Genomic DNA, 23,649 nt, shown 5'->3' with positions numbered 1-23,649 from the left:
GGAGACCCGCACCCCAGCTGGGGACCCCGCCGCCTCCTCGTACTCTCGCACACACACCTAGCTCTTTGGCACGGGTCGTTTTCCCCAAAAAAGTTCCACTCAAAGACGCCCGGTCACGAAATTTGAGCCGGAAATAGCCTTTTGTATACTAACTTCCCCTTTCGCCCGCCCATCCTCAGGAACGCATCCCAACCCTAACAAATGCCTCTTCACAACAATCACCTAAAGCTTCCCTCGGCCCCCCTCTTCGCAGTCCCTCACCCCTACCCTAACCCACATTCTTGCAAAGCTTTTAAGAAAATTCTGAATAAAAAGAGCCCGGCGGTTTAATGGTTAAAGTTGACGTCATTCTCAGGGGCTTTAGGGAAGCTCAGATTCACTCTGTAGAAATGTGCGTCTTATTACCTAGTATCCGAGTCTGTTTAGTAATAGGAATCCTCTCAAAGTTGTGCCACAGAGGCCTGGTGTAGGGTGGGAAGAATATGATTGACACAGGCTACCTACTTTTCCCACACCAAAAATTATCAGTATTAGGAAAGAGGGAAAAAAATAATTCACATAGAAGAATGTCTGATACACAGTAATTGTTCGACAAAAGTTTATGAAATCAGGAACCTTCCAAACCTTAACAAATGGCAGAAAAGGTAAACCACTAGTAGCCTACTTTCATGTCTTTTAAGCTTTTTTAAAAAAAACAAAATTCATTTTAAAACACACACCTTAATATGCGATTGAAACTAAAATTTCTTAAAATCTTCTCAACTCCAGCAATGTACTTACCTCAGTTAATTTCATGAACTGATTAATGACTGCAAACCTCAGTTCAAACTTTGAATTAATACCTATCAAGTGTCGGTTACATTACATGCGGTGAACATTCTAGTAGTCTCTCATTTTCCATTGATAAAGGGCTTTCCTGTTTCATGCATGATCAAATCCTGAAAACTGCTTTAAATCTTTCTGGGGTTAAGAAGCATGTTATTGATAAATTCATATTGAAATTATTACTTATTAAATTTATTATCGAAATTTTAAATTCATATTTATAAATTCATATTGACCATGTGATACCTAAAGGACCCAAAAAAGACCACAGAGAGGACCGACAGAGACCTTCCCACTGGGGAAGGTCAAATTCTGGACCACACTGATATGCCTCAAATTACCTCGTAAGTAACCATCCCAGAGTCATAAGTTCAATGGATGGGAGGTATAGAAGGTCCAGCAAAATGGTTTGGTTCTTGCCATAAGTGTAGAGGAATGAAGCAATTGAAGAATAAATAATAAAATGAAAGGTGATTTTTCTTGACTTAATTGATCTCAACTTCTTCTTTCCCCCATTTTATTGAGAAATTATTGACATACATCACTGTAGAAGTTTAAGGCATTGTACAATAAGATGGTTTGATTTACTTATATTGTGAAATGATTACCATAGTAGGATCAGCTAAAATCCATCTTGTGATATAGATACAATAAAACAAGAAGAAAGAAAAAGGAAGAGGGGGGAATTTTTTCTTGTGATGAGAACTCGTAAGATTTACTCTCTTAACTCCTATATATCCTACAGCGGTGTTAGCTATGGTCATCATGTTGTATGTTAGTTACATCCCTAGTTTTTATTTATCTTATCACTGGAAGTTTGTACTTTTGACCACCTTCCTCCAATCTCCCCTGCCTCTGATAACCACAAGTCTGATCTATTTTTCTACGAGGTTTTTTTTCCCTCTAATTCCATATATAAGTGAGATAATACAGGAGGACCTGGGTGGCTCAGTTGGTTGAGCATCTGACTTCCACTCAAGTCATGATCTCAAGGTCTGTGAGTTCAAGCCCCATGTTGGGCTCTGTGCTGACAGCTTAGACCCTGGAGCCTGCTTCAGCTTCTATGTGTCTCTCTCTCTGCTCCCACTCACGCTCTGTCCCTCTCTCTCTCTTTCTCAAAAAATAAACAAACATTTAAAAATGTTTTAAAAAGATAAGTGAGATCATATAGTATTTGTCTTTCTCCGCCTTATTTCATGCAGCATGTCAAGGTCCACCCATGTTGTCATAAATGGTAGGATTTCCTACCATTTTTATGTCTGAGTAATATTCCATTGTATATAGATGTACATACACAACAACTTCTCTGTCCATTCATCCATCCATGCACAATTAGGTTATTTCCATGTATTGACTACTGTAAATAATGTTGCCGTGAGCACAGGGTGCAGATACCTCTTCCAGTTAGTGTTTTCGTTTTCATTTTCTCTGGTTATATTTCCAAAGGTGGAATTGCTGGATCGTATAGTAGTCCTATCTTTAATTTTTTTGAAGATCCTCTGTACTCTTTCCACAGTTGCTATACCAATTTATCACCCACCAACAGCGCAAAACAGTTCCATATTCTCCACATCCATGCCTTGTATTTTTGATGATGGCCATTCTAATAAGTATGGGATGATATTTCATTGTGACTTTAATTTGCATTTCCCCAAAGACTGGTGATGTTGAACATCTTTGCATGTACCTGTGGTCTTTCATGTATCTTCTTCGGAGAAAGGTCTTTTCAGGCCCTTTGCCCATTTTTAATTATTTAGGTTTTCTGTTTGCTTTTGTTTTTTGTTATTGAGTTATATGAGTTCTTTATATATTTTGGATACCAACCACTTATCAGATATATGGTTTGCAAATATTTGTTCTGATTTCATAAGTTGTCTTTTCACCTTGTTGATGGTCAAGACAATTTTATTTAAAGACCAGCTACTTCTAGGGGGGGAAAGAGACAAAAATAATGGACCCACCTGTTGCTATGTACATACTTCTTGTCGGCCACTGTCCTTGGTACTTCATATTCAAAATCTCTCTTAATTCAGTCCATAGGTCTCCGAGTAGACGTCATTGCCTCTACTTTAGAGATAAAGAAACTGCAACTGAAAGAGATTACACTTGCCTGAGAGGGTGGAAGAAATGGGCAGATGTTGGTTACAGGGTATAAACTTCCACATATATAATGAATAAGTTCTGGAGGTGCAATATAGCACAATGATTATAGGTAATGATATTGTAATATATACTTGAAAGTGTCTAAGACTGTAGATCTTAAATGTTCTCACCACAAATAAGAAGTGAGAGGTGTGCCGGGGTGGCTCATTCAGTTAAGTGTCCAGATCTTGATTTCAGTTCAGATCATGATCTCACAATCGTGAGATCAAGCCTTGTGTGTTGGGCTCTGTGCTGAATGTTGAGTGTGGAGCCTGCTTAAGATTCTCTCTCCCTCTGCCTCTCTCTTTCTCTCTCTCTCAAGAAAAAAATAAATGAGAACTATATGAGGTGATGGAGGTGTTAGGTAAGCTACAATGGTAATCATTTCACAATCTGTAAGTATCAAATCAACATATTTAATACCAAATCGACATAATCAACACTTTAAGCTTATACAATGTTCTATGTCAATTATATCTCAGTAAAGCTAGAAAAAGATTATGTTAACTGGAAGAATAAGAACATTACAATAAAGATGGAAAAATAAAAAAAGATAAACCTGTTTGAGAGGGCAAAACAGGATTTTCTTCCAGCTCTAACAAGCCAGAATCAGACACTTTTGTGAAATCCTTCTATAAAATGACAGAATGCCATACAAGTGTTGATTATTACATTGATCACTATTATCTGGTATGAGCTCTGTAGAAGGGGCCCAGGTTCTGACTGGGTGTGTCGCCTCGCAGGGAAACAATACTGCAAGCTCTCCTCAGAGGACAGAGCTATTACCCTTTTATGCAGGAACTCTCATTAATGAGGTTTTTTTTAGTATCATTCTCTCTAGGCCCAATTGTTTAGTGCTAGCGGTTACTGCCTTTACCAAGATAGGAAAGCCTGTCCTTTTAAGTAATGAGGAGTTCTGTTGCTATATCAGTAATCCAAAACCCGAAAGGAAGGAAGGAAGGAAGGAAGGAAGGAAGGAAGGAAGGAAGGAAGGAAGGAAAAGAGCAAATGACACTTTTGCCAGGAAAAGACTTCACAGGAAAAAAATCAAAAGACAAATACCTTTGTTTTTGGCTTAAATACTAGTAAAATAGTAGTGACCATCCTATGCTGATTAGAATCTCTGTTGGGCAGTTAGAGATGTTTTTGATCTGTTATTTATTACTTAATAAATACTGGCTAAGGTAGACAGTGTCCTTCAGAGTGTGAAATCCATGGGGGAAAAATTATCAAAGTTTACTCCTCTGACCTGCTTTATTTGTTTACTCCTTTATGTGTCAGGTCAGAAGCACGCCTTTGCCAAGAAGCTTTTCCTAGCCAAGCGCCCCCCACCCACCTTCTGTGTGCTCATACAGACTCATTCTGTAATCTCTGCACTCTTCAGTGTGTTCAGAATACTCCGTGCACATAATCACTACTGCATTTTCCACATATTCATTTAATTCTAGGGGCGCCTGGGTGGCTCAGTCGGTTAAGTGTCTGACTTCAGCTCAGATCATGATCTTGTGGTTGGCGTCTTTGGGCCCCATGTCAGGTTCTGTGCTGACAGTTCAAAGCCTGGAGCCTGCTTTGGGCTCTCTCTTTCCCTCTCTCTCTGCCCCTCTCCAGTTTGTGCTCTGTGTCTCTCTTTCTCTCTCAAAATAAATTTAAAAATAAATTTTATTTAAAATATTTTTTAAAATTTTATTTCAAAATAAATTTAATTGTATATATGTGTGCCTAAATCACCTCATCAGCCTCCTCAAGGACAAAGATCCTGTCTTTTTTTTTTTTATGNACGAACCGCGAGATCATGACCTGAGCGAAAGTCGGACGCTTAACCGACTAAGCCACCCGGGCGCCCCACAAGGATCCTGTCTTATTCAGTATTTAATTCCAGGGTTTAGGACAAAGATTAAAACATAGCAAGGGGGCATCTCGGTGGCTCAGTCCATTAAACTTCCTAGTCTTGGTTTTGGCTCCCGTCATGATCTCACAGTTCATGAGTTTGAGCCCCACATCAGGCTCTGTGCTGACAGTGTAGAGCCTGCTTGGGATCCTCTCTCTCTCTCTCTCTCTCTCTCTCTCTCTCTCTCTCTCCCTTTCTCTGCCCCTACCCAGCTGGCATTGTCTCTTTCTCAAAATAAATAAATAAGCTTTATTAGAAAAATAAATTCAAAGGCTTAAAGCAACAAGAATGTATTCTCCCACAGTTCTGGGAGCCAGAAATCTGAAATCAGACTATTAGTTCAAAATCAAGGTGTTGACAGGGCCACATTCCCTCCTGAGATTCTAAGGGAGAGTGTGTTCCTTGCCTCTTCCCCAGTCTGGTGGAAGCTGGCATACCTTGCCTTCCAGCTACACCACTCCACTCTCCACCTCCATGGTCACCTGCCTTCTGTATATTTGTCAAATCACCCCTGCCTCTCTCTTCTAAGGACGCCTGATTTTATTTAGGAATTTAGAGTCTGGCCTGCACTCTGAAGTAATCTTCCCATGTCAAGATCCTTAACTTAATCACACCCATGAAAACATTTTTTTTTCCTTTTCTTTCTAAAGTACCATTTACAAGTCTCTGGGATTAGAACCTGAAATATTTGGGTGGTCATTTTTCACTCTGCTGTAATACCAAAATTAACTGGTGTTAATTTTATTTCCCTAGTAGATATGCCAGTAGGAAATTCACCTTAAGAAATAAAAGTTGAGGGTGCCTGGGTGGCTCAGCTGGTTAAGCACCCGATTTCAGCTCAGGTCATGATATCATGGTTCGTGGGTTCCTGCCCCACATCTGAGCTGCCAGCTGAGAGCCTGGAGCCTGCTTTGAATTCTGTGTCTCCCTCTCCCTCTGTCCCTCCCATGCTCATGTTCTGTCTCTCTCTGTCACTCAAAAATAAATAAACATTAAAAATTTTTTAAAAAAAGAAGGAAAAGTTGAGACTCCTACTAGTTAGCAAGAAATCAAGAAGTCAAGAACCATGCCCCTTCCTGACTTGATTGGATTTACTATTTTTGTTAACCTATATCTGATTATCAAGAATGGTAAGCACTAGACGCAAGATGAAAAGAGCCTGGGTGTTTTTCTTATGAACAGAAAAGAGGAAAGTAGGAAAGCTATCCTAGGATGCCAGCGTTACTGACAGAGCGGACAGAGAATCTCAGAGGTGTGAGTAACTGACATTAAAGAGAAAGCAAACTACTTTNTCCTCTTCGGCTTCTTCAGTGTTTCTCAAGGAACTGACCTAGCTGTGTGAGTGCACAGTAGACATTCCAAAATAACTGAATCAGATGATGGTCTACACTTGTTTTTGAATAGAAATGACAATGAGTCACTGTCTGGAACTTGTCCCCAGACTTGTGAATTTCTCACTGGTTTCCTGAGGGGCTCTTCCTTGCCAATGGTCTCAGGGACAGTTTGATTGAATAGAACTGAATAATAATAAATATTTGTTTGGAATTGCCCTATGTAGAACACTTTTCTAAACTTCTGGACTTCATAGACCAACAAAATTTCCAACAGAAAAAAAAAAATGAAACCAACACAGACTATCCAAATTTTGCTGCAAAAGATAACTTCTAAAATGAAAAATAAACAAAAATACCATGCACTGCCATATTCATTAAAAAAAATTCATTTCTACCAAAAAGAAATAAAACTTGTAAGAAATTTTGAATACCTTCAGCTTCCACAGAAACTCATTATATTCTCTTTCACTTTCTGTCTCTCTCTCCTTCCCCTCCTCTCTCCACTGATTATTTTTCATTACTGGAGCCTCAAATCTCTTCTGTAAGATGGGTAGAGACATTCTTATCTTCATGCTCATTTTATACATGAGGGAACTGAGGCACCTGAACAGTAACTAACTTGGCCAAGGTCACTCCTTCGTTTCTGCAGTTCCAAAGTGTGGAGGAGGGTGGGAAGGAGGAGAGTTTCCCCAGGCCAACAAGCAACTCTCCAGACCCCAGCTGCATGTCCTGCAATTCAACACAATTCTGACACTATCTATGTGGAGATAGCATCAGATTCCATAGGTTATAGACTCAGTGCTACAAGACTGCCCCATTCCATCCCCTACTTCAGATGGCAGTCTCATACCCAGGTTGTTACCTGTACTGAGCACGGCCTCCTACCACCCCCTCCTCAGGTTCAATTATTTAGCTAGAGCAGCTCACAGAACTCAAAGAAGCATTTTACTAACTGGATCACCAGTTTATTATAAAATGATGTAACTCAGGAGCAGCCAGATGGAAGAGATCCATTGGGAAGGGAATGTGGAAGGGTGTAGAGTTTCCATGCCCTCTCCAGGGGTGCCACTTTCCTAGTACCCTCACATATTTACCAACCCAGAAACTCTATGCTCTGTCCTTTTGAGTTTTTAGGAAGGTCTCATTACATATACGTGGTTGGTCAACCCAATCACCATGATTGGCTATTGGTGATCCATTTGACCTCCACCTCCTCTTCCCTACCTCGCAGAGTCCGCGTAGGGGGGCGTAGAGGGATGCCAGGAGGTTGGGACTGAAAATCCCCACCTTCTAATCATATGGTTGATCCTCAGGCAACCAGCCATCATCCTTAGGTACTTTCCAAAATTCACCTTGTTAATATAACAAAAGACACTTGTATCTCTTTCATCCTTCTCTTTGGAAATTCCAAAGGTTTTAGAAGCTCTGTGCCAGAAATGAGAACAAAGACCAAATATGTACTTGTTATCATAAATCACAGCATCACAATCACCAAGGCATTAAGGAGTAGATTCCCAGAGGCCAATACCCCTGTTCCTTCCTGGATACCATGAACTAGGGTTTTCATGAGTTCTGAGCTAATCCTTTAGACTCCAAGTGGAACTCTGATTGGCAAGTCTCCCAGTCCTCTGAGGTATATAGGGATTTGCCAGTGGGCTTTTATACTCCCAAGATGGCGCACTTTCTCAAAAGACTGTCTAGTCTATTTTTATGATATTGCTTGTCCTTTTTATTGTATGGCATTCCCCTAAACACGGCCATTAACAGAATAATTCCCGGATGTTTGTGTTATTTTATTGTTTTTAAAGTTTTAAATAGAGATGTCCCCGAGGGCCAAAAGATATTCTTAACACCTGCTTCCATATTTCTGCTCACATCCTCCAACACCTTTGAACTATTGAGGAAATAAGATTGGACTTCTTTCCCAGATCACATCACTTTCTGCACATATCATAAAAACCTTCAGTCATAACTATTAGAATTCTTATTAAATGATATGCATGTTAGAGTCATAAAAACATTAGTATAAGAAAAAGCTTAAAAGAACATCATAACTTCCACTTATAGAGAGGAAGCTGAAACCCTTCTCTCAACCCTTTGAATTCACCAAAATCCCTCAATGCCACTGAGCCTTTGCACAACCTGAAAGCTTGCATTTGTATATTCATTCATGAGCTTACTCAATTAATGTCAATCTCTGTTATAAAATCTGAGCTCCTCAAGGGTAATGTTTTTGTTCATTCTTATTTCCCAGAGCCAAATATAGAGCTTAGAAACATGAGTAAGTGCCCAATAATTATTTTGAGTTAAAGAAATTAATGCCAGGAGGAGAGTAGATTTCCCAACTTTTCTAACCATAATATTTACAACTGATTTTTCCTTTTCTACTTGGACATGGTATTCTGAACATCTTTAATTATTTATCTTCCCCAAATATATTATCTTGTTTTCCCCCATCTTCATCCATGTGTGCATGCTATTTTTCCCATCCTGGCACACCCTACCTAGTGGTACTCACTTAGTCTCCAAACTCACAAGTTTTCTTCCCTCTTAGGGTCCACACGGATGCTTCCCAGCTGGATCAGAAACACAGGCTCACCAAGTGTGCAGCCCTTTCTCTGAGCAGTTATCAAGGTGCATTTACTGATGCATGTTCTAGGTTGTTTCTTCAACAAGAATGTGAGAACTTTGAGAACAGAACATTTTTCTTCATTATTTATTACCTGGCACATACTAGTTGCTCATAAAATATTGCATGAAAGAGTGAATGAATAAAAGCCTAGCCTACAATAACAGTTGAGGTTATTTTCAAAATGAGAAATTAGCACTCACCAATCTTATATTTCCCAGGTTCTTAGTATCTTATTTCTTCATTACCATTCATTGTCCTTACCTTCATGTTTGAAGCATATTCAAAGTGTACCAAGGTTTTAAGGTTAGAATTGATGGGAAATAAGTTCAAGAACATAAAAGAAAAGAAATTGACTTTTCCTCATCTACCTCCTCTTCCATTTTCATGGAATTTAACCTTTGGGCAAAACTTTTTTCCTACTCTCCTAAAAGTTGAGACTGGAAATTTCGAAGTATTGTTTTTATTCTCATGCTCTCATAGTGACTCACTTATACCAACAGAGCAACTTAAATGTATGTATATATGCAATTATGGATAGCCTAGCTGATCTTGAAAAAATATTGTATGGGATCAAAGGTTGAAAAGAAACTGGAATGATCTTACAACTTAGAGTTCCAGCTTCATGTTCTACAATTGAAACTTTCGGAGAAGAGAAAAGTTTTACATTCTCACTTCTTCTCTCCCTTTTCTTCAAAGTTTCTTCAATTCTTTATTGGGAGCCCCTTTTGAATCAGATTCCTAGCAAAGGGAGCACTGTACCTCATCTAATCTTTCAAATTCCTTAGTCCAAACTTACATAGGCTCAGACTATGATGTAATTATTTGCTACCCATATTTGTTTCCATGTCAGTGGGATTTCATTGAAGTGGCAAAATTTCCACATCTTCCCCTATTATCCTCTTCTTCACTTTAGCAATAAATCACCCTGAGTTTCAGCTGAATCGTAGCTTCTCTCACAGTCAGGAGTAGGCATTGACTATGTTTCTACAAATGCCATGTGAGCAGAAGGGATGTGTACATCCCTATTACAAAGGAAATTGCTTGCACTCCACTTTCTTTTTTACCCTTTCACACAGGCTGGAAATATGCTTCGAACATGAAGGTAAGGACAACGAATGGTAATGAAGAAATAAGATACTAAGAACGTGGATAACTTTGTGGGTGAGTTACAACTCCCCCTTTATATAGAGCTCACTTCTTGATTGTTGCAAGAGAAATAAATAAAAATTCTGCTTTATTTCAGGTGCTATATTTTAGTTATATCTGCTTAGCTTGTACTGTATTATTGTAGAAACTGGCCCCTGGAAATGAAATACCATCATCATAAAAATCAACATATGTGACATTGATTTAGCAAGTTGTGTAGCAGGTAGAAAAGACCATAGTCCAGCTACAAAGGTGTCCCTAGTTACACTGCTTGAAACTATATGCTAGCTTGGAAACAGACTGCATTACTACCAACATTGTAGCTTTGGAGAATCAGGTAAAAAACAATGTCGTATTTTTGGTGTATGCTGCCTGTTACTTGGAAGCAGAGTTACTTTTTAGCCAAGTGCTAGAAGACACACAAGATAAAGTTAGACGAAAATGACCCATTCGCATATAGAGATGGAAGGGAATATACCTTTATGAATGTATAGCCTATCTGTCTGTGAATGCAATTTAATGGATTAAAATGCCATTGACTTGAAGCCCTGGAAGGTTGGAAAAGTCAACTGTTTCCATTCCCCAAAGAGCATGGTATAACATCGTGGTCAGAGCCACCCCAGGGGCAAAGATCAGTTAAAGATTACCGGCTTACCGGCCAGCTTCCCAAGACTTCAGTTTCAGATGGCAGTAAGATAGCTGAGAGTAAGTTAAGGGGAAAAGAGAAGAGCAGTGGAGAGAAGATAATAAATTAAAGATGAGTGACATAGACTCTGTGGAAATTTATCCAAAAGAGGTCTTCGAATGTGGCTATTGCACATGGAACTGACTAGAAGCAAATAGACAAGAATTCTACAAAGGTGTTGAGGAAATGTGTTACCCAAGAAATCACAAGTCTAGTGCTCAAGAGCTTATGATTATTAAATCTCTAACCCAATACGCAGTTTCCTGAAGCTGAGTCAAGTAGAGCAGACTCTTTCTTGCTCCCACTGATATGGATAGTTGACAGGGAAAAATCTCCCAAACAAACATAACAAAAACCTAAAGAGAACAATGAACAAGGGAGATACTTCAGAGCAGAGCTATTAAGAAACCTCCTCCACCAACAGGAAGCTTTCACAGTTCTTGCCTGGAAGAATTTAACATTTGAATTTAACTGAAAAGTACTGAGATTTCCATTCTTTACGTTTCTCAAAGGGTGTTTTTTCCCTTATCTCTTAGTTGAATTAAAAAAATGGTTTTCTTAATGTGGTAAAACATAGATAACATAAAATTTACCATGTTAACCATCTTTTAAGTATGCAGTTCAGGGGCATTCATGACCTTCACATTATTGGTGATGGTAGCATCCATCTCCAGAACTTTTTCACCTTCCCAAACTGAAATTCTGTACCAATGAAATGATAACTCCCCATCCTACCCTATCCCATTCTGCTTTCTTTCTTTCTCTGTGAATTTGACTATTCTAGGTACTTCATAAAAGTACCATATTTGTCCTTTTTGTGTGTCTGGCTTATTTCACTCAGCACAATCTCTTCAATGTTCATCCATGTTATTGCATAATGTCAGAATTTTCTTTTTTATAGTTGAATAATATTCCATTTTATATATTCTTGATGGGAAATTTCCATAGGCAATGTGTCCTTCTCAGGACACCACAACTGGGGAAGCCCTTTACCTACTCTACTATTGTATATTGGAATTGGGAAAGATTTAAAACTTGTGTTTAATTGATCGGTTACCAGACTGTGAGACCCACTTTCAGACTGAATAGTGAAGACTATCACACTATGATCCTGGATTTTCAGCTGCATTGGATAGGATTACTAGATAGGATTTTAGACAGCTCCCTTGTAGAAGGTTTGACTGTATTTGTGAGGAAAGATGAGGATATATACATAGATGGCTAAAAGGGAAAAGTGTGACAGAGACTGCTAGGTGTCCATGTATATTCATTCTTCTCTAGTCTACTAAGAATAGAACCCTCAGAATTTATCTAAGCATAGAACTTTCCAGTCAAACTGCATTTCCTAACCTACTTTTAAGGTAAGAGAGAGGTGACTAAGTTCTAGACAATTGGATGTTAGCAAAAGTAATGTGTTAAACCTTCTAGTCATACCCATTACATAGGAATTGCTTAAATTTCACTTCCTCTCCGTTTCCCCTCTTATAGAACCAGAATATAGATGGGCCAATGAACTGTTTTTATCAAGAGGGCCACACTCTGGAGGAAAGTTGAACAAGACAACAGGATAAATTATTTCCCTGAGTGATTCCCTTGGAGCAAAATCCCTGCTAGCCAAGGCTGAACAAACTCTTATATTGGACAGAGAAAAACTTACCACCTTGATGAATTCACTGTATCTTTGGTGCTTTTAATCTTACAGTACCATAATCTAAACCCTTTGTATTATAATTAGATTATAAAAATAAAGATTGATCATGGAAGAATATTTTTGATATTTAGAAACAATATTAACATTCTAAATGTTTTCACTACATCTTAAGTTATTGATAAGTAAGGGACTATATGTTTATCTTCATATTCCTAGCACTTATTCTATTGTCTGACATAGTAATCAATGCATATTTCTCTCCTTAATTAATCAAGTAATTCACATAATGACAACAACAAAGTATAAGAATGGCTGTGATTCAAATAGCTTCTTAAATGAACATTAATCAGCTTCCTTTATCTATTAATTGTTGTTGTTTCTCTAATGTCTAGCCTTGTGCCTTCTTATCAAGGTTTGAACTGAATTATTTACTACTTATCATATCTGTCCTATCTGAATGAAAAATGTGCTTGATCCTGATTTATTTGTTCTAGAAAATTCTAATCATTTATTTTAACGGCAAGTGTATAACAACAGAAGACAAAGTGTTTAGTAAGTGTGGAGAGGCCTTGTTAGCAGAAGATTTAAAACTTCCTTTTCATATTTTTATAATCCCACAGCCAAATTTTCAGTGGCAAATTTCAGACTGCAATATTCCAAAATATTATGAGGTCACACAGAAATAAGTCCTCAAATAGCCTCTTCCACACAAACTTAATTTAAATCAGAAAAGCATCCAGTTCTTGTTGTGATAATTACTTGAGTGGCAGTATTCATTAATATGCTCACTAACAGAATAAATAAAGAATATGTGTGGAGAGCACAGGAATAATATAACTGGGCCATACTATTCAGCACAATGGAAGGAAAAACTGCCACTCATTTTCCTATTGATTGTCAAATTTCATTTTATCCTTCCAGCTCATTAGTACTGGATATGGTGTTGTTTTCCTCATAAGTGAAAAGTCAGTTGTGAAATTGCAAATGCTATGTTAAGGAGGCATTCAGATCTATTGGACAGAGAAATTAATTTGGAGTTTGAAGACCTGAGTGCACTGAATCCTGGCTCTGCCGCTAAATTGTTTTCTTTTATTTTGGACAAGTAATTTAACCTTTTTAACCTTCAAATTCTTAATATGAGGTGAGTAGGTTGGGCCAGATGATTATGAAGGTATTTTCTGGTTGTACAGTTTTAGAGTTTTATGATTCTATAAATTTCCCAATCCATCCCGGCACATTAAAAATTCATCTAACACGTATTAGTTGAGCAATGCACTTTGGGTTAGGCACGATGTTAGATCAAAGTTGAAGATAAACGACCAAGAAAGACAGGATCTCTGTCCCTCTGGAGTTTAGAAAAGACAAAGAACATAATAATAATTATAACACTAAATAATTAACTGCATTATGGAGAAGTGCTACCAAGGTGGTAGACAATGACATAAGATATAAAACTAACAAAGCTATTTTAGTCTAGAAAATAGCTAGACTAAGTAGCTAGGAAATCTTCTCTGATTAAGAAATGTTTAAGCTCAGTTGGTTAAGCATTTGGCTCTTGATTTTGGCTCAGGTCATGATTTCACAGTTTTTGAGAATGAGCCCTGTTTTGGGCTCTGTGCTGACAGCGTGGAGCCTGCTTGGGATTCTCTCTGCCTTTCTCTCTGCCCCTCCCCTGCTCTCCCCTCCCTCTCTCAAAGTTAATAAATAAACTTAAAAGCAAAAAGAAATTTAAAGAAAAGAAATGTTTAAGCTGAGACCTGAAGCTAGGGGAAATCCATATAGAGGAAATGGTTGAGCAAATTCCCTGTGGTGGAAGAGAGTTTTGGGCCCGATTAAGTTGCTGAAATCAAGCTTGTTGCTGGAAAACACAGAATGAGGGAGAAAGTGGTGCAAAATGAGACAGGAAAGGTAAGCAAGGTCAGTTCTTTTGGAGCTTTAAACACAAACATATGTACTTTGGACTCAGTACAAAGATATATGGGAAGAGATAAGAGGGTTCTAAGTAGGGATGCAATGTGATGTTGCCTTTAAAACATTATCTCTTCCTGAGGAGTATTGAAGGTAGCCTTTGCAGATATGAGGAAACCAGATCAGAGGCTATTATAGCAGATAGATGAGAAATAACATTGATTTAACAGGGTTCTTATAGTTAAAATGGAAATAAATGAACAGACTTTTTGATATATTAGAAACTAGGACTACCAAAATCATGATTAATTTGGATACTAGTGTTGAAGAAGGGTGATATTTCAAAGGTCATTCCATATGCTCAGGCATTAGTAGCTAGTAGATGCAAACAACATATACCAACGTGTATTACATCCCCCTTTGGAGAAGGGAGAATAAAGATTTCAACCTGATATAATGAGTTGTGTTGCCTATGTAATACCCTAAGAGAACGTTGAGTAGCATTTGGATACACAGGTCTAAATTTTCATAGATGTTTGGGATATATACTGTGTATTTTATATGTATATATTATAAGGACAGGAACTGTTACCATGCATATGGTATTTAAAATGACGAGAGTGGAGGCACCTGGGTGGTTCAGTCAGTTAAGCGTCTGACTTCAGCTCAGGTCTTGATCTCACAGTCCATGGGTTCGAGCCCTGCATAGGGCTCTGTGCTGACAGCTCAGAGCCTGGAGCCTGGTTCAGATTCTGTGTCTCCCTCTCTCTGCCCCCTCCCACTCAATTCTGTCTCTCTCTCTCAGAAATAAACATTAAAAAAAACTTTAAAAATAAAATAAGATGACAAGGGTGGATTGAGCTGTCAAGGTAGAAAATATAGAAAGAAAAGAGCAGAAAAGAAGAGAACAAGAAAAGACAGCAGAAAAGGAAATGGAAAAAAGCCCAGGGCAGAGCATTGAAGATATTCAACATCTAATGCTCACATCAAAGAAGAAGAAAATCCCAGAAACTGTTAAGTGATCAGAGAAATAGCAACGGCTGGCAGGGGTGGAGATTGGTGGAACACTTAGTGTTTAAAAGTCAAGATAAGATGGTACTTCTAGAAATACAGTACGACTGACTGTATGGAAAGCTGCTGAAAAGTCAAATAAAGTAAGGACTTAAAGTAGCTACTAATATAATTGGCACAGGAGTCATTGGAGAGCTTAACAGAAGTGGTTTTGACTGACCAAAGGTGAGTGGACTAAGAAATTAATAGGAGATATGTAATGGAGAGAGGTACTTCTCCAGCTCTTTGGCTATGAATGGATGAGGAAAAATTGGACACTAGCTGAAAGTTCAGGATGAAAAAATTCAGGATTTTTGTTTAATGATGGGAGAATGTGTTTAAATACTGGTTTAAAAGATCTAATAAAGAAGTAAATAATGGAGGAAGAAGAAGGAAGAAGGAAGGAGGAGGAGGGAGGGAGAGGGTGGAGAGAGAATGGCAGAGGATGGGGGGGTAAAGGGAGGAGGAGAAGGAGGAAAGGAAGGAGGAGGAGAAGAAGGAAGAAGAAGAAGAAGAAGAAAGAAGCAGCAGCAGCAGCAGCAGCAGCAGCAGCAGCAGCAGCATGGGACTAGCCAAAAGAAAATGTTCCTAAATAGGGAGAAGAGAATGAGATCCATAACACAGGTAGACTTTAATGGAGGAAGGACATATCCTTTAAGAGAAAGGAAGGAAAAAATGGTAGTAAAGATACAGGAAGATTTATAAATTTGGAAACAAGAAGTTGAAGTGCTCTCACCAGGATGACTTCCATTTTTATCTGCAAAGCAGAGAAAGTTTTACCTGCTGAAATTGGTGGAAGTGAAGCAAGAGATCAGAAGTTTGAAGAGAATAGAGAAAATTTAGAATACTAGTTTTAGAAAGTAGGAAAGACAGCAAACCTGAGAAACACAGGAATATTGCCAGGCCTGTTGAGACAGTTAAAAAAGGGAGTCATGAGTCATAAAACAACTTCTCTGCTTCACTGTGCCATTGTCTTTAAGTGAATTTCATGAGCACGGAGCTAGCAACCCAGAGAGAAGCTTGTATTTACTCACCTGTGATGCTTGGCTGGACAAAAGGGCCAGAAAACTGAGAGATGACAAAAATGTTTGCAGCAGCAGACTAGAAAATATATGATAGACATACAAGAGGTGAAGAAGAGGAGGCTGATGAGTAAAGAGAAAATAGATGGGACAACTAATTGGATCCCATAGAATTCTGAATGATAGAAAAGGTTTAATGTAAATAATTTGCAAGCAGAGGTCCAAAACAAAGGAGGCTGTGGTCAGAGGATTTCAAAATTAGATCTTTTTACTTTTCAAGTGGAGCAAATCTGAGTAGTGTAAATGCCCAGTGTGTATCCGAAGTGAGGGCTGGTGGCAATGAAGGAGAGAAGCATGTCACTGGATATGGAAAGAGTCTTCTGTCTCAACCCTTGCTTCAGTTTCTCCGACCATTAAATAAAAATTTAACAACATTTAAAGAATTATTTTGAAGGTATGGCAAATCATCCTGCCCAAAATGACCATTTGTCTAGGGTCAGCACTGACTGAGGAGGAGGGAACAGCAAGCTAGCTGCTAGGAGGGAATAGTAAGTACTGCAAAGTACTCACCAAGTACTCATTAAGTACTGCGAAGTACTGACTAGGAACTCCTAAGTACTGATAGTTGTTCAGGGAAGACTTTCTGAAGGAGGGGACTGCTGAGCTGAGTCTTATGTAATAAGTACTAGTTAGCAAGATAAAAAAAAAAGGTGTTAGGAAAAGCTCTAGATAGAAAAAATCAAGTATGTAGAGACATTTAAATCAATTTATTCCTAAATTGTTCGTTTCATTCAAGGAAAGGTATGTACTAGCCACCCTGAGGACACAAAGATATTTCAGAAAAGTTCTCAAAGGAGGAGTATTGCATATACAGTCTCACTGCTATATCTGGACTGATACTTGCTAGATTTCAAGCTCAAGGATAGGAACTAAAGCTATCTTAAAGACCTCTATTCACTTAGTACCTACAATAATAATTTGGTATATAGTATGTATCCACTGCATAATTGTTGAACAAATGAATGGATAAATTCAATTGCTAGTCTAAGTCCAAGTATAAATTATATTTCAGAGTCCTTGTGAATAGAATATTACATTTTGAATGAATGCAGAAATGTACACATTTATTCCTTTAAGCTATGGTCATACAATCTTTGAGGCACCTCCAATTTCAGAGAATTTGCTGCATTTTAAAGATAATTGGTTTTTGGACAGTTCTAGATGTTAGAGAGATCTTCCTGATACTGTGTCAAAATTTCCTGACTTTAATTACCACCTTAATTCTCCTGTCTCACCTCTGAATACCAGTGATAGAGATTATGATTAATTCCTCTTTGACAAGGCACAGTTCAAACATGTCAAGGTAGCTATGCCGCTTATCACCTTTCCTTCTACTTCCATCTAGCTTCCACGGCAACCCTCTTTTCCCCAGGCTAAGTACAGAAATTTCTTCTTTCATTGCCCATCACTCTTTGTTAGCTGTTACTCACAGGTCTCAGATTAATGACTACGTTAGTCTCAGAAAAGCCTAACACAGGACAGCCTAAAACTGTCTCCTCATGATAAACTCCTCTATTATCTTAATTTCTTTTCATGGCACTTTTTAAGTGAAACATTGTTATTGTCTGTCTTAACGGCTCAACACAAAGTACATTAAGAGAATTGGGCCCACAAGGGGGAAAGACAAAATCACTATAGAGGGATTAAATTTGAATAAGACAGATAATTGTTAAATGAGTAAACAAACAATATAAATTTAGAAGTGGCATAAATCTTTTTTTACAAAAAAGCACTGAATGGAGAATAATGGGAAAGTGAGGGTCAGGAAAGGCCTTTCTGAGAAGCTGATATGTAAGGTGATATGTAAGGTGAAACTCAGGATATTCCAGAAAGAGTATCAGGGTGGGAGAAGTTCATGAGGCTTAGCCTGCTAATACAGGCAGAGTCGACCTAGTAAGGAGATAACTGGGGAGATAATTTACCAAAGAGTAAGCACACTGTTATTTGATGGATGTGTAGTGTTAAGGAAACACAGAGGTCTTGAAACTACTGGTGCAACAAAAATTTGACTCATATCATCATGTCTACAAAATTGCGATACTATTTATCAACATAAAAATATTACAGTACAATCAATTGGGTGTTTGCTTCCAGTCAAAATCGTGAAACAGGGAGTCGGAGTTAGTCTTCCTTCTGAATCGACTAAAACACCAGGCAAAATGTATGAAACAGTGGCTTTCAAGATGTTGGACATGAGATGATGAAGCATAATGAACTCTAGAAATGGGAAACAAACTAAGGTGAGTCCTGCAACTGCTGCAGGCACTCTATTACAGCAGGTTTCAGGTTGAGGTGTGGGAAATGGGGACACAGGTGGAACCCAATGGCCATCTTGAATTGGCAGGATGCAGCTGAGAGTCCAGAAGACCAAGGGCTTTCACATAGAAGAGAAAATGCACAGAAAGAGAATTTACAGAGATCATCAGAAGTCTCCCTTGAATATCATCGGTGCATGCATGTGAAGAAACTACCTGAAAATGAAGAAAGAACTATTGAAAAGTTCAGAGGAACACAAAATGGTCAAACAGGGCCAGGAAGAGTGCCTCTTCCTACCGTTCAGCCTGGAAATTATGCAGTTCTCAGGATATCAGGAAACGTACTCAGGAGGATCCTAGGTCAGTTGCGAAGAAAAGTTAGCCTTAGAGTAAATGCTGTCTTGATCCACAAAACAAAACTTAAATCAATATGCAACAGAGTCACTGTTTTTATGTAACTTAACTGTGACCCAGAAGAAAGCCTCAAGAATGTTTACAGGAATACAAAACTATCTAACACCAAATAAGGTAAAATTCAACATCTAGTATCTAATATAAACTACCCAGGCTTGTAAGCTCATTCCTAGTAAATACATCTTTCACAAATAAAGATGAAATAAATATTTTCTCATATACACAAAAGCTGAAAGGAGTTATCACTAGCAGGCCTACACTACAATAAATGTTAATGGAATCCTTCAGGCAAAAGAAAAATAATACCATATGGAAATATAAATCTATACAAAAGAATAACAATCATTCTAAATGAGGACTAAGATGAGTAAGTGTGCAAGATTTTTTCATATTATTATTTTTAATTTTTTAATGTTTATTTAGTTTTGAGAGAGAGAAAGAGTACAAGTGGGGGAGGGGCAGAGAGAGAGGGAGACACAGAATCTGAAGCAGGCTCCAGGCTCTGAGTTTTCAGCATAGAGCCTGATGTGGGACTTGAACCCAGGAGGTGCAAGATCATGACCTGAGCCGAAGTCAGATTCTTAACTGACTGAGCCACACAGGTGACCCTTTCATATTATTTAAATGTTAAAAAATCAATAGAACAAAATATCAAAAATGCAATATGGACTTTAAAACATATGTAAAAGTAAAACATAAGACAACAGTAGTTGAAGGTTGGAAATGGGGAGAAAAAGAACTCTCTATATTGTAGGATTCTTATACAAAATGTTTAGTGGTATAAAAATCGCTTGAAGATAAATTGTGAAAAGTGGGAGATCTATATTGTAAACCCTAAGTAACCACTAAATTAACAAAACAAAAGGTTATTAACTAAGACTAACAAAGAAGATAAAATTAAATCATTAAAAATGCCCAGGGTAGGGGCGCCTGGGTGGCTTAGTCAGTTAAGCGTCCGACTTTCGCTTAGGTCATGATCTCGCGGTTTGTGGGTTCGAGCCCCGCGTCGGGCTCTGTGCTGACTGCCAGCTCAGAGCCTGGAGCCTGTTTCAGTCTGTGACTCCCTCTCTCTCTGACCCTCCCCTGCTCACGCTGTCTCTCTCTCTCTCCTAGAAATAAAATTTAAAAAAAAAATGCCCACGGTAGCCAAAATAATGCACAAAAGGGGTAAAAACCGGACAAAGAACAGATGGGACAAATACAAAACAAAATTAATCACATTAAATTAAGATGATCTAACCATACCAATTAACAATCTGAAATTGTCCGACCACATAAAACAATCCTCCCCAAAAAAGCAAGAACCAACCTTACAAACCACTTGAAAACACAGACACTTTAAATACAAAGACATAAGAAAATTGAAAATAAGATCTTTAAAAAACATCTACAAATATATATTATTCTAGCTTCTAGAAATAGAAAGATGGAGTGGCTATGTTAGACAAAATAGGTTTCATAGCAAAACAGATTGCCAGGGTTATTTTGAAGTTTATCACTTAATTTCTAATATTTGGGGATTTGCTCAGAGGCTTCTGTTTTTAGTTTCCAATTTAATTCCTCTGTGGTTAGAGAAAAAAACTGTGTATGACTTGAATCCTTTTAAACATATTGCTAATTGTTTTCTGGCCATAAATCTGATACATTTATTCAATTGAAAAGGATATATATTCTTTCGTTTGGTGGAATCTTCAGCAAATGGCAGTTAGGTCAAGTTGGCTGATAATGTTGGTTAAATATTCCACATCTTCAGATTTCATTTTTTTGTCTACATGTTCTGTCAGTTATTGAGAGAGAGGTACTGAAATCTCTGACTGTAAGTAAGAATTTATCTTTTTGTTCATGTAGTTGTGTCAGCTTTTCTTCATGTATTTTAACGCTCCATTATTAGGAATAAAATGTTTAGGATTTTATGTCTTCTTGATGGGATAACCTCGTAATCATTATTAAATGACCTCTTTTATCCATGTAATGCAAAGTTTCTCAATATTTAAAAATGAATATAGGGGCACCTGGGTGGCTTAGTCGATTAAGCATCCAACTCGATTTCAGGTCACGATCTCACAGTTGGGAGATCAAGCCCTGTGTTGGGTTTTGCACTGGGTATGGAGCCTCCTTGAGGTTCCCTCTCTCCCTCTTACTCTGTCCTTCCTCTGCTCTTGTTCTCTATAAATAAATAAATAAAAACAAATAAATACAGATACATTGACCATTATAAAAAACTAGAACAGAAAAAAATATCTCAATAACAAGTATCAATCAATCAATATTGATAATCTTAATATCATATGCAGAAAAGGCATTTAACAAAATCATAATTACATATCTGATAAAAACTCTGTGAAAACTAGGAACTGCAAGTAACTTCCTCAACTGGGTAAAGAACATCTACAAAAAGCTTACAGCAAACTTATATTTGATGATGAAAGCCTGTTTTTATCCCAAGATCAGAAACAAGAAATTGACATCCTCTCTTACCATTTCAACTCAACATTACATCACTCAAGATGTTCTAGCCAATACAATAAAGAGAGAAAAATGTGACCAGAATGGAAAGGAAGAAATAAAATAATATTAACTCACAGATAACAAGTTCATCTAAGCTGAATATCCAATTGGAATCCATGGGGAAAAAATTGGGGGTGGGGGGCAAGGGATCAAGGGGCAAGAGAGAGAGAAAGAAGCAGGGTTTACCTGAAATGGGGCTCATTCTCACCTGATGAGGGACTCAGACTCACAAACTCTAAGTCAGGACCTAAGCAGAAGTCAGATGCTTAACCAACTGAGTCACCCAGGTGCCCAGGGGAAAAATCTTCTACAATTATTAAGGAAGTTAGGCAAAGTTTCAGGAGGAAAGATCAAGGGAAAAAATCAATTCTATTATGTGCTAGCAATGAACAATCGGAAAATGACATGAGTGGGGCACCTGAGTGGCTCAGTTGATTAAACCTCCAACTCTTGGTTTTGGCTCAGGTCATGATCTTGTAGTGGTCTGGTTCATGAGAATGGGCCCCAGGTAGGGCTCTGCACTGACAGCGTGGAGCCTGCTCAGGGTTCCCTCTCTTCCTCTCTCTCTCTGCTCTCTCTGCCGCTCCCCTGTTTGCACTCTCTTTCTCAAATAAATAAATAAACTTTAAAAAAAGATAAATTGGCATTAGAATGTAATACCCTCTACAATAACATCAATAAAATAAATAAAACAGTGATAAATCTATCCAAATGTGTTAATCAAAAACTATAAAATATCCATGAGGAAAATTATGAACCCGATTAAAGAAATCCAATAGCTGAATAAATGGAGCAATATTGCAAGTCCATGGATAGGAAGACTCAATATTGCTTAAAGGCCTGTTTTTCCCAAATTGATCTACAGATTCAATGCAATCTCAATGAAAATCCCAGTAAGTTATTTTGTGGATACCTACAAATTTCTTCTAAGGTTTATATGGAGAGGTGGAAGATCCAATATAGCTGACACAACATTGAAAGACACTATCAGAGTTAGAGGTCTATCACTACCTGATTTCAAGACTTACAATAAAACTACAATAATCAGAACAGTATAATATTGGTGATAGAACAGACATGTAGATCAATGAAACAAAACAAAGAACCCAGAAATAGACCCATTTAGTATAGTCAACTGATATCTGACAAGGGGCAAAACAGTGCAATAGAGAGCAAAGATAGTCTTTTCAACAAATGGTGCTTTAACCCCTTTCATCCACATGCAAAAAAGTAATCTAGACACAGACTTTTCACCCTTTACAAAAATTAATTCAAAATGGATCACAAGACTTAAAAATGACCCAAACTATAAAAATCTTAGAAGAAAATGATCTTGGGTATTTTAAATTCAACACCAAAGGTATAATCAATGAAAGAAATAACTGACAGTTGAAGTTCATTAAAATTTAAAATGACTGCCTTGCAAATGACAATAACAAGAGAATGAGAAGACAAATCTCTCACAGGGAGAAAATATTTTTAAAAGACCCATCTGATAAAGAATTGTTATGTGAAATACACAAAGAACTCTCAAAAGTCAACAATAAGAAAAATAAATAAATAAAACAAGAGTCAAAAACCTTTAACTGACACCTCACCAAAGAAGATGTACAGATGATAAATAAGCATATGAACAAATCTTCCACACATAAGTCATCAAGGAAAAGCAAATTAAAATGAGATATCACTAAACACCTATTAGAATGGACAAATCCTGAACACTGACAACATCAAATGCTGGTGAGGATGTAGAACAACAGGAACTCTCATTCATTGCTAAGTGAGAATGCAAAATGGTACAGCCACTTTGGAAGATAGGTATTTTCTTATGAAACTAAACATCATCTTACCATGCAATCCATCAGTTTGTGCTTCTCGGTATTTAACTCAACGGACTTAAAAATTTGTCTCCACACAAAAACCTGAAAGTCGATGTTCATATTAGGTTTATTCATAATTATCAAAACTTGGAAGCAACCAAGATGTTCTTCAGCAGGTAAATAAACTGGTATATCCAAATAATGAAATATTATTCAGTACTAAAAATAAAAGGACTAATGAGTCATGAAAAGACATGAACTTTAAATATATATTACTAAGTGAAAGAAGCAAATCTGAAAAGGCTATAT

General features: G+C 37.7%; 1 protein-coding gene across 3 annotated transcripts in view; it reads right to left on the bottom strand.

Moving 5' to 3' along the window:
• Nucleotides 1-23,649, bottom strand: part of NOX4 (NADPH oxidase 4) — a 304,523-nt gene that overhangs the window by 159,279 nt on the left and 121,595 nt on the right. For 2 of the 3 annotated variants that reach the window (XM_077763042.1, XM_077763043.1), the window contains exon 1: nt 58-141. The exons of the other annotated variant lie outside the window; for it this stretch is intronic. The gene's annotated coding sequence lies outside the window, so the exon portion shown is untranslated. Of the gene's footprint in view, nt 1-57; nt 142-23,649 lie in introns of those variants that run through there. 3 annotated transcript variants of the gene reach the window in all.

Source organism: Crocuta crocuta, unplaced genomic scaffold, assembly GCF_008692635.1.
Source record: "Crocuta crocuta isolate KB4526 unplaced genomic scaffold, BGI_CrCroc_1.0 scaffold614, whole genome shotgun sequence".
In the NCBI taxonomy this organism is placed as follows: Eukaryota; Metazoa; Chordata; class Mammalia; order Carnivora; family Hyaenidae; genus Crocuta; species Crocuta crocuta.
This window is presented reverse-complemented; position numbering and strand designations above follow the sequence as displayed.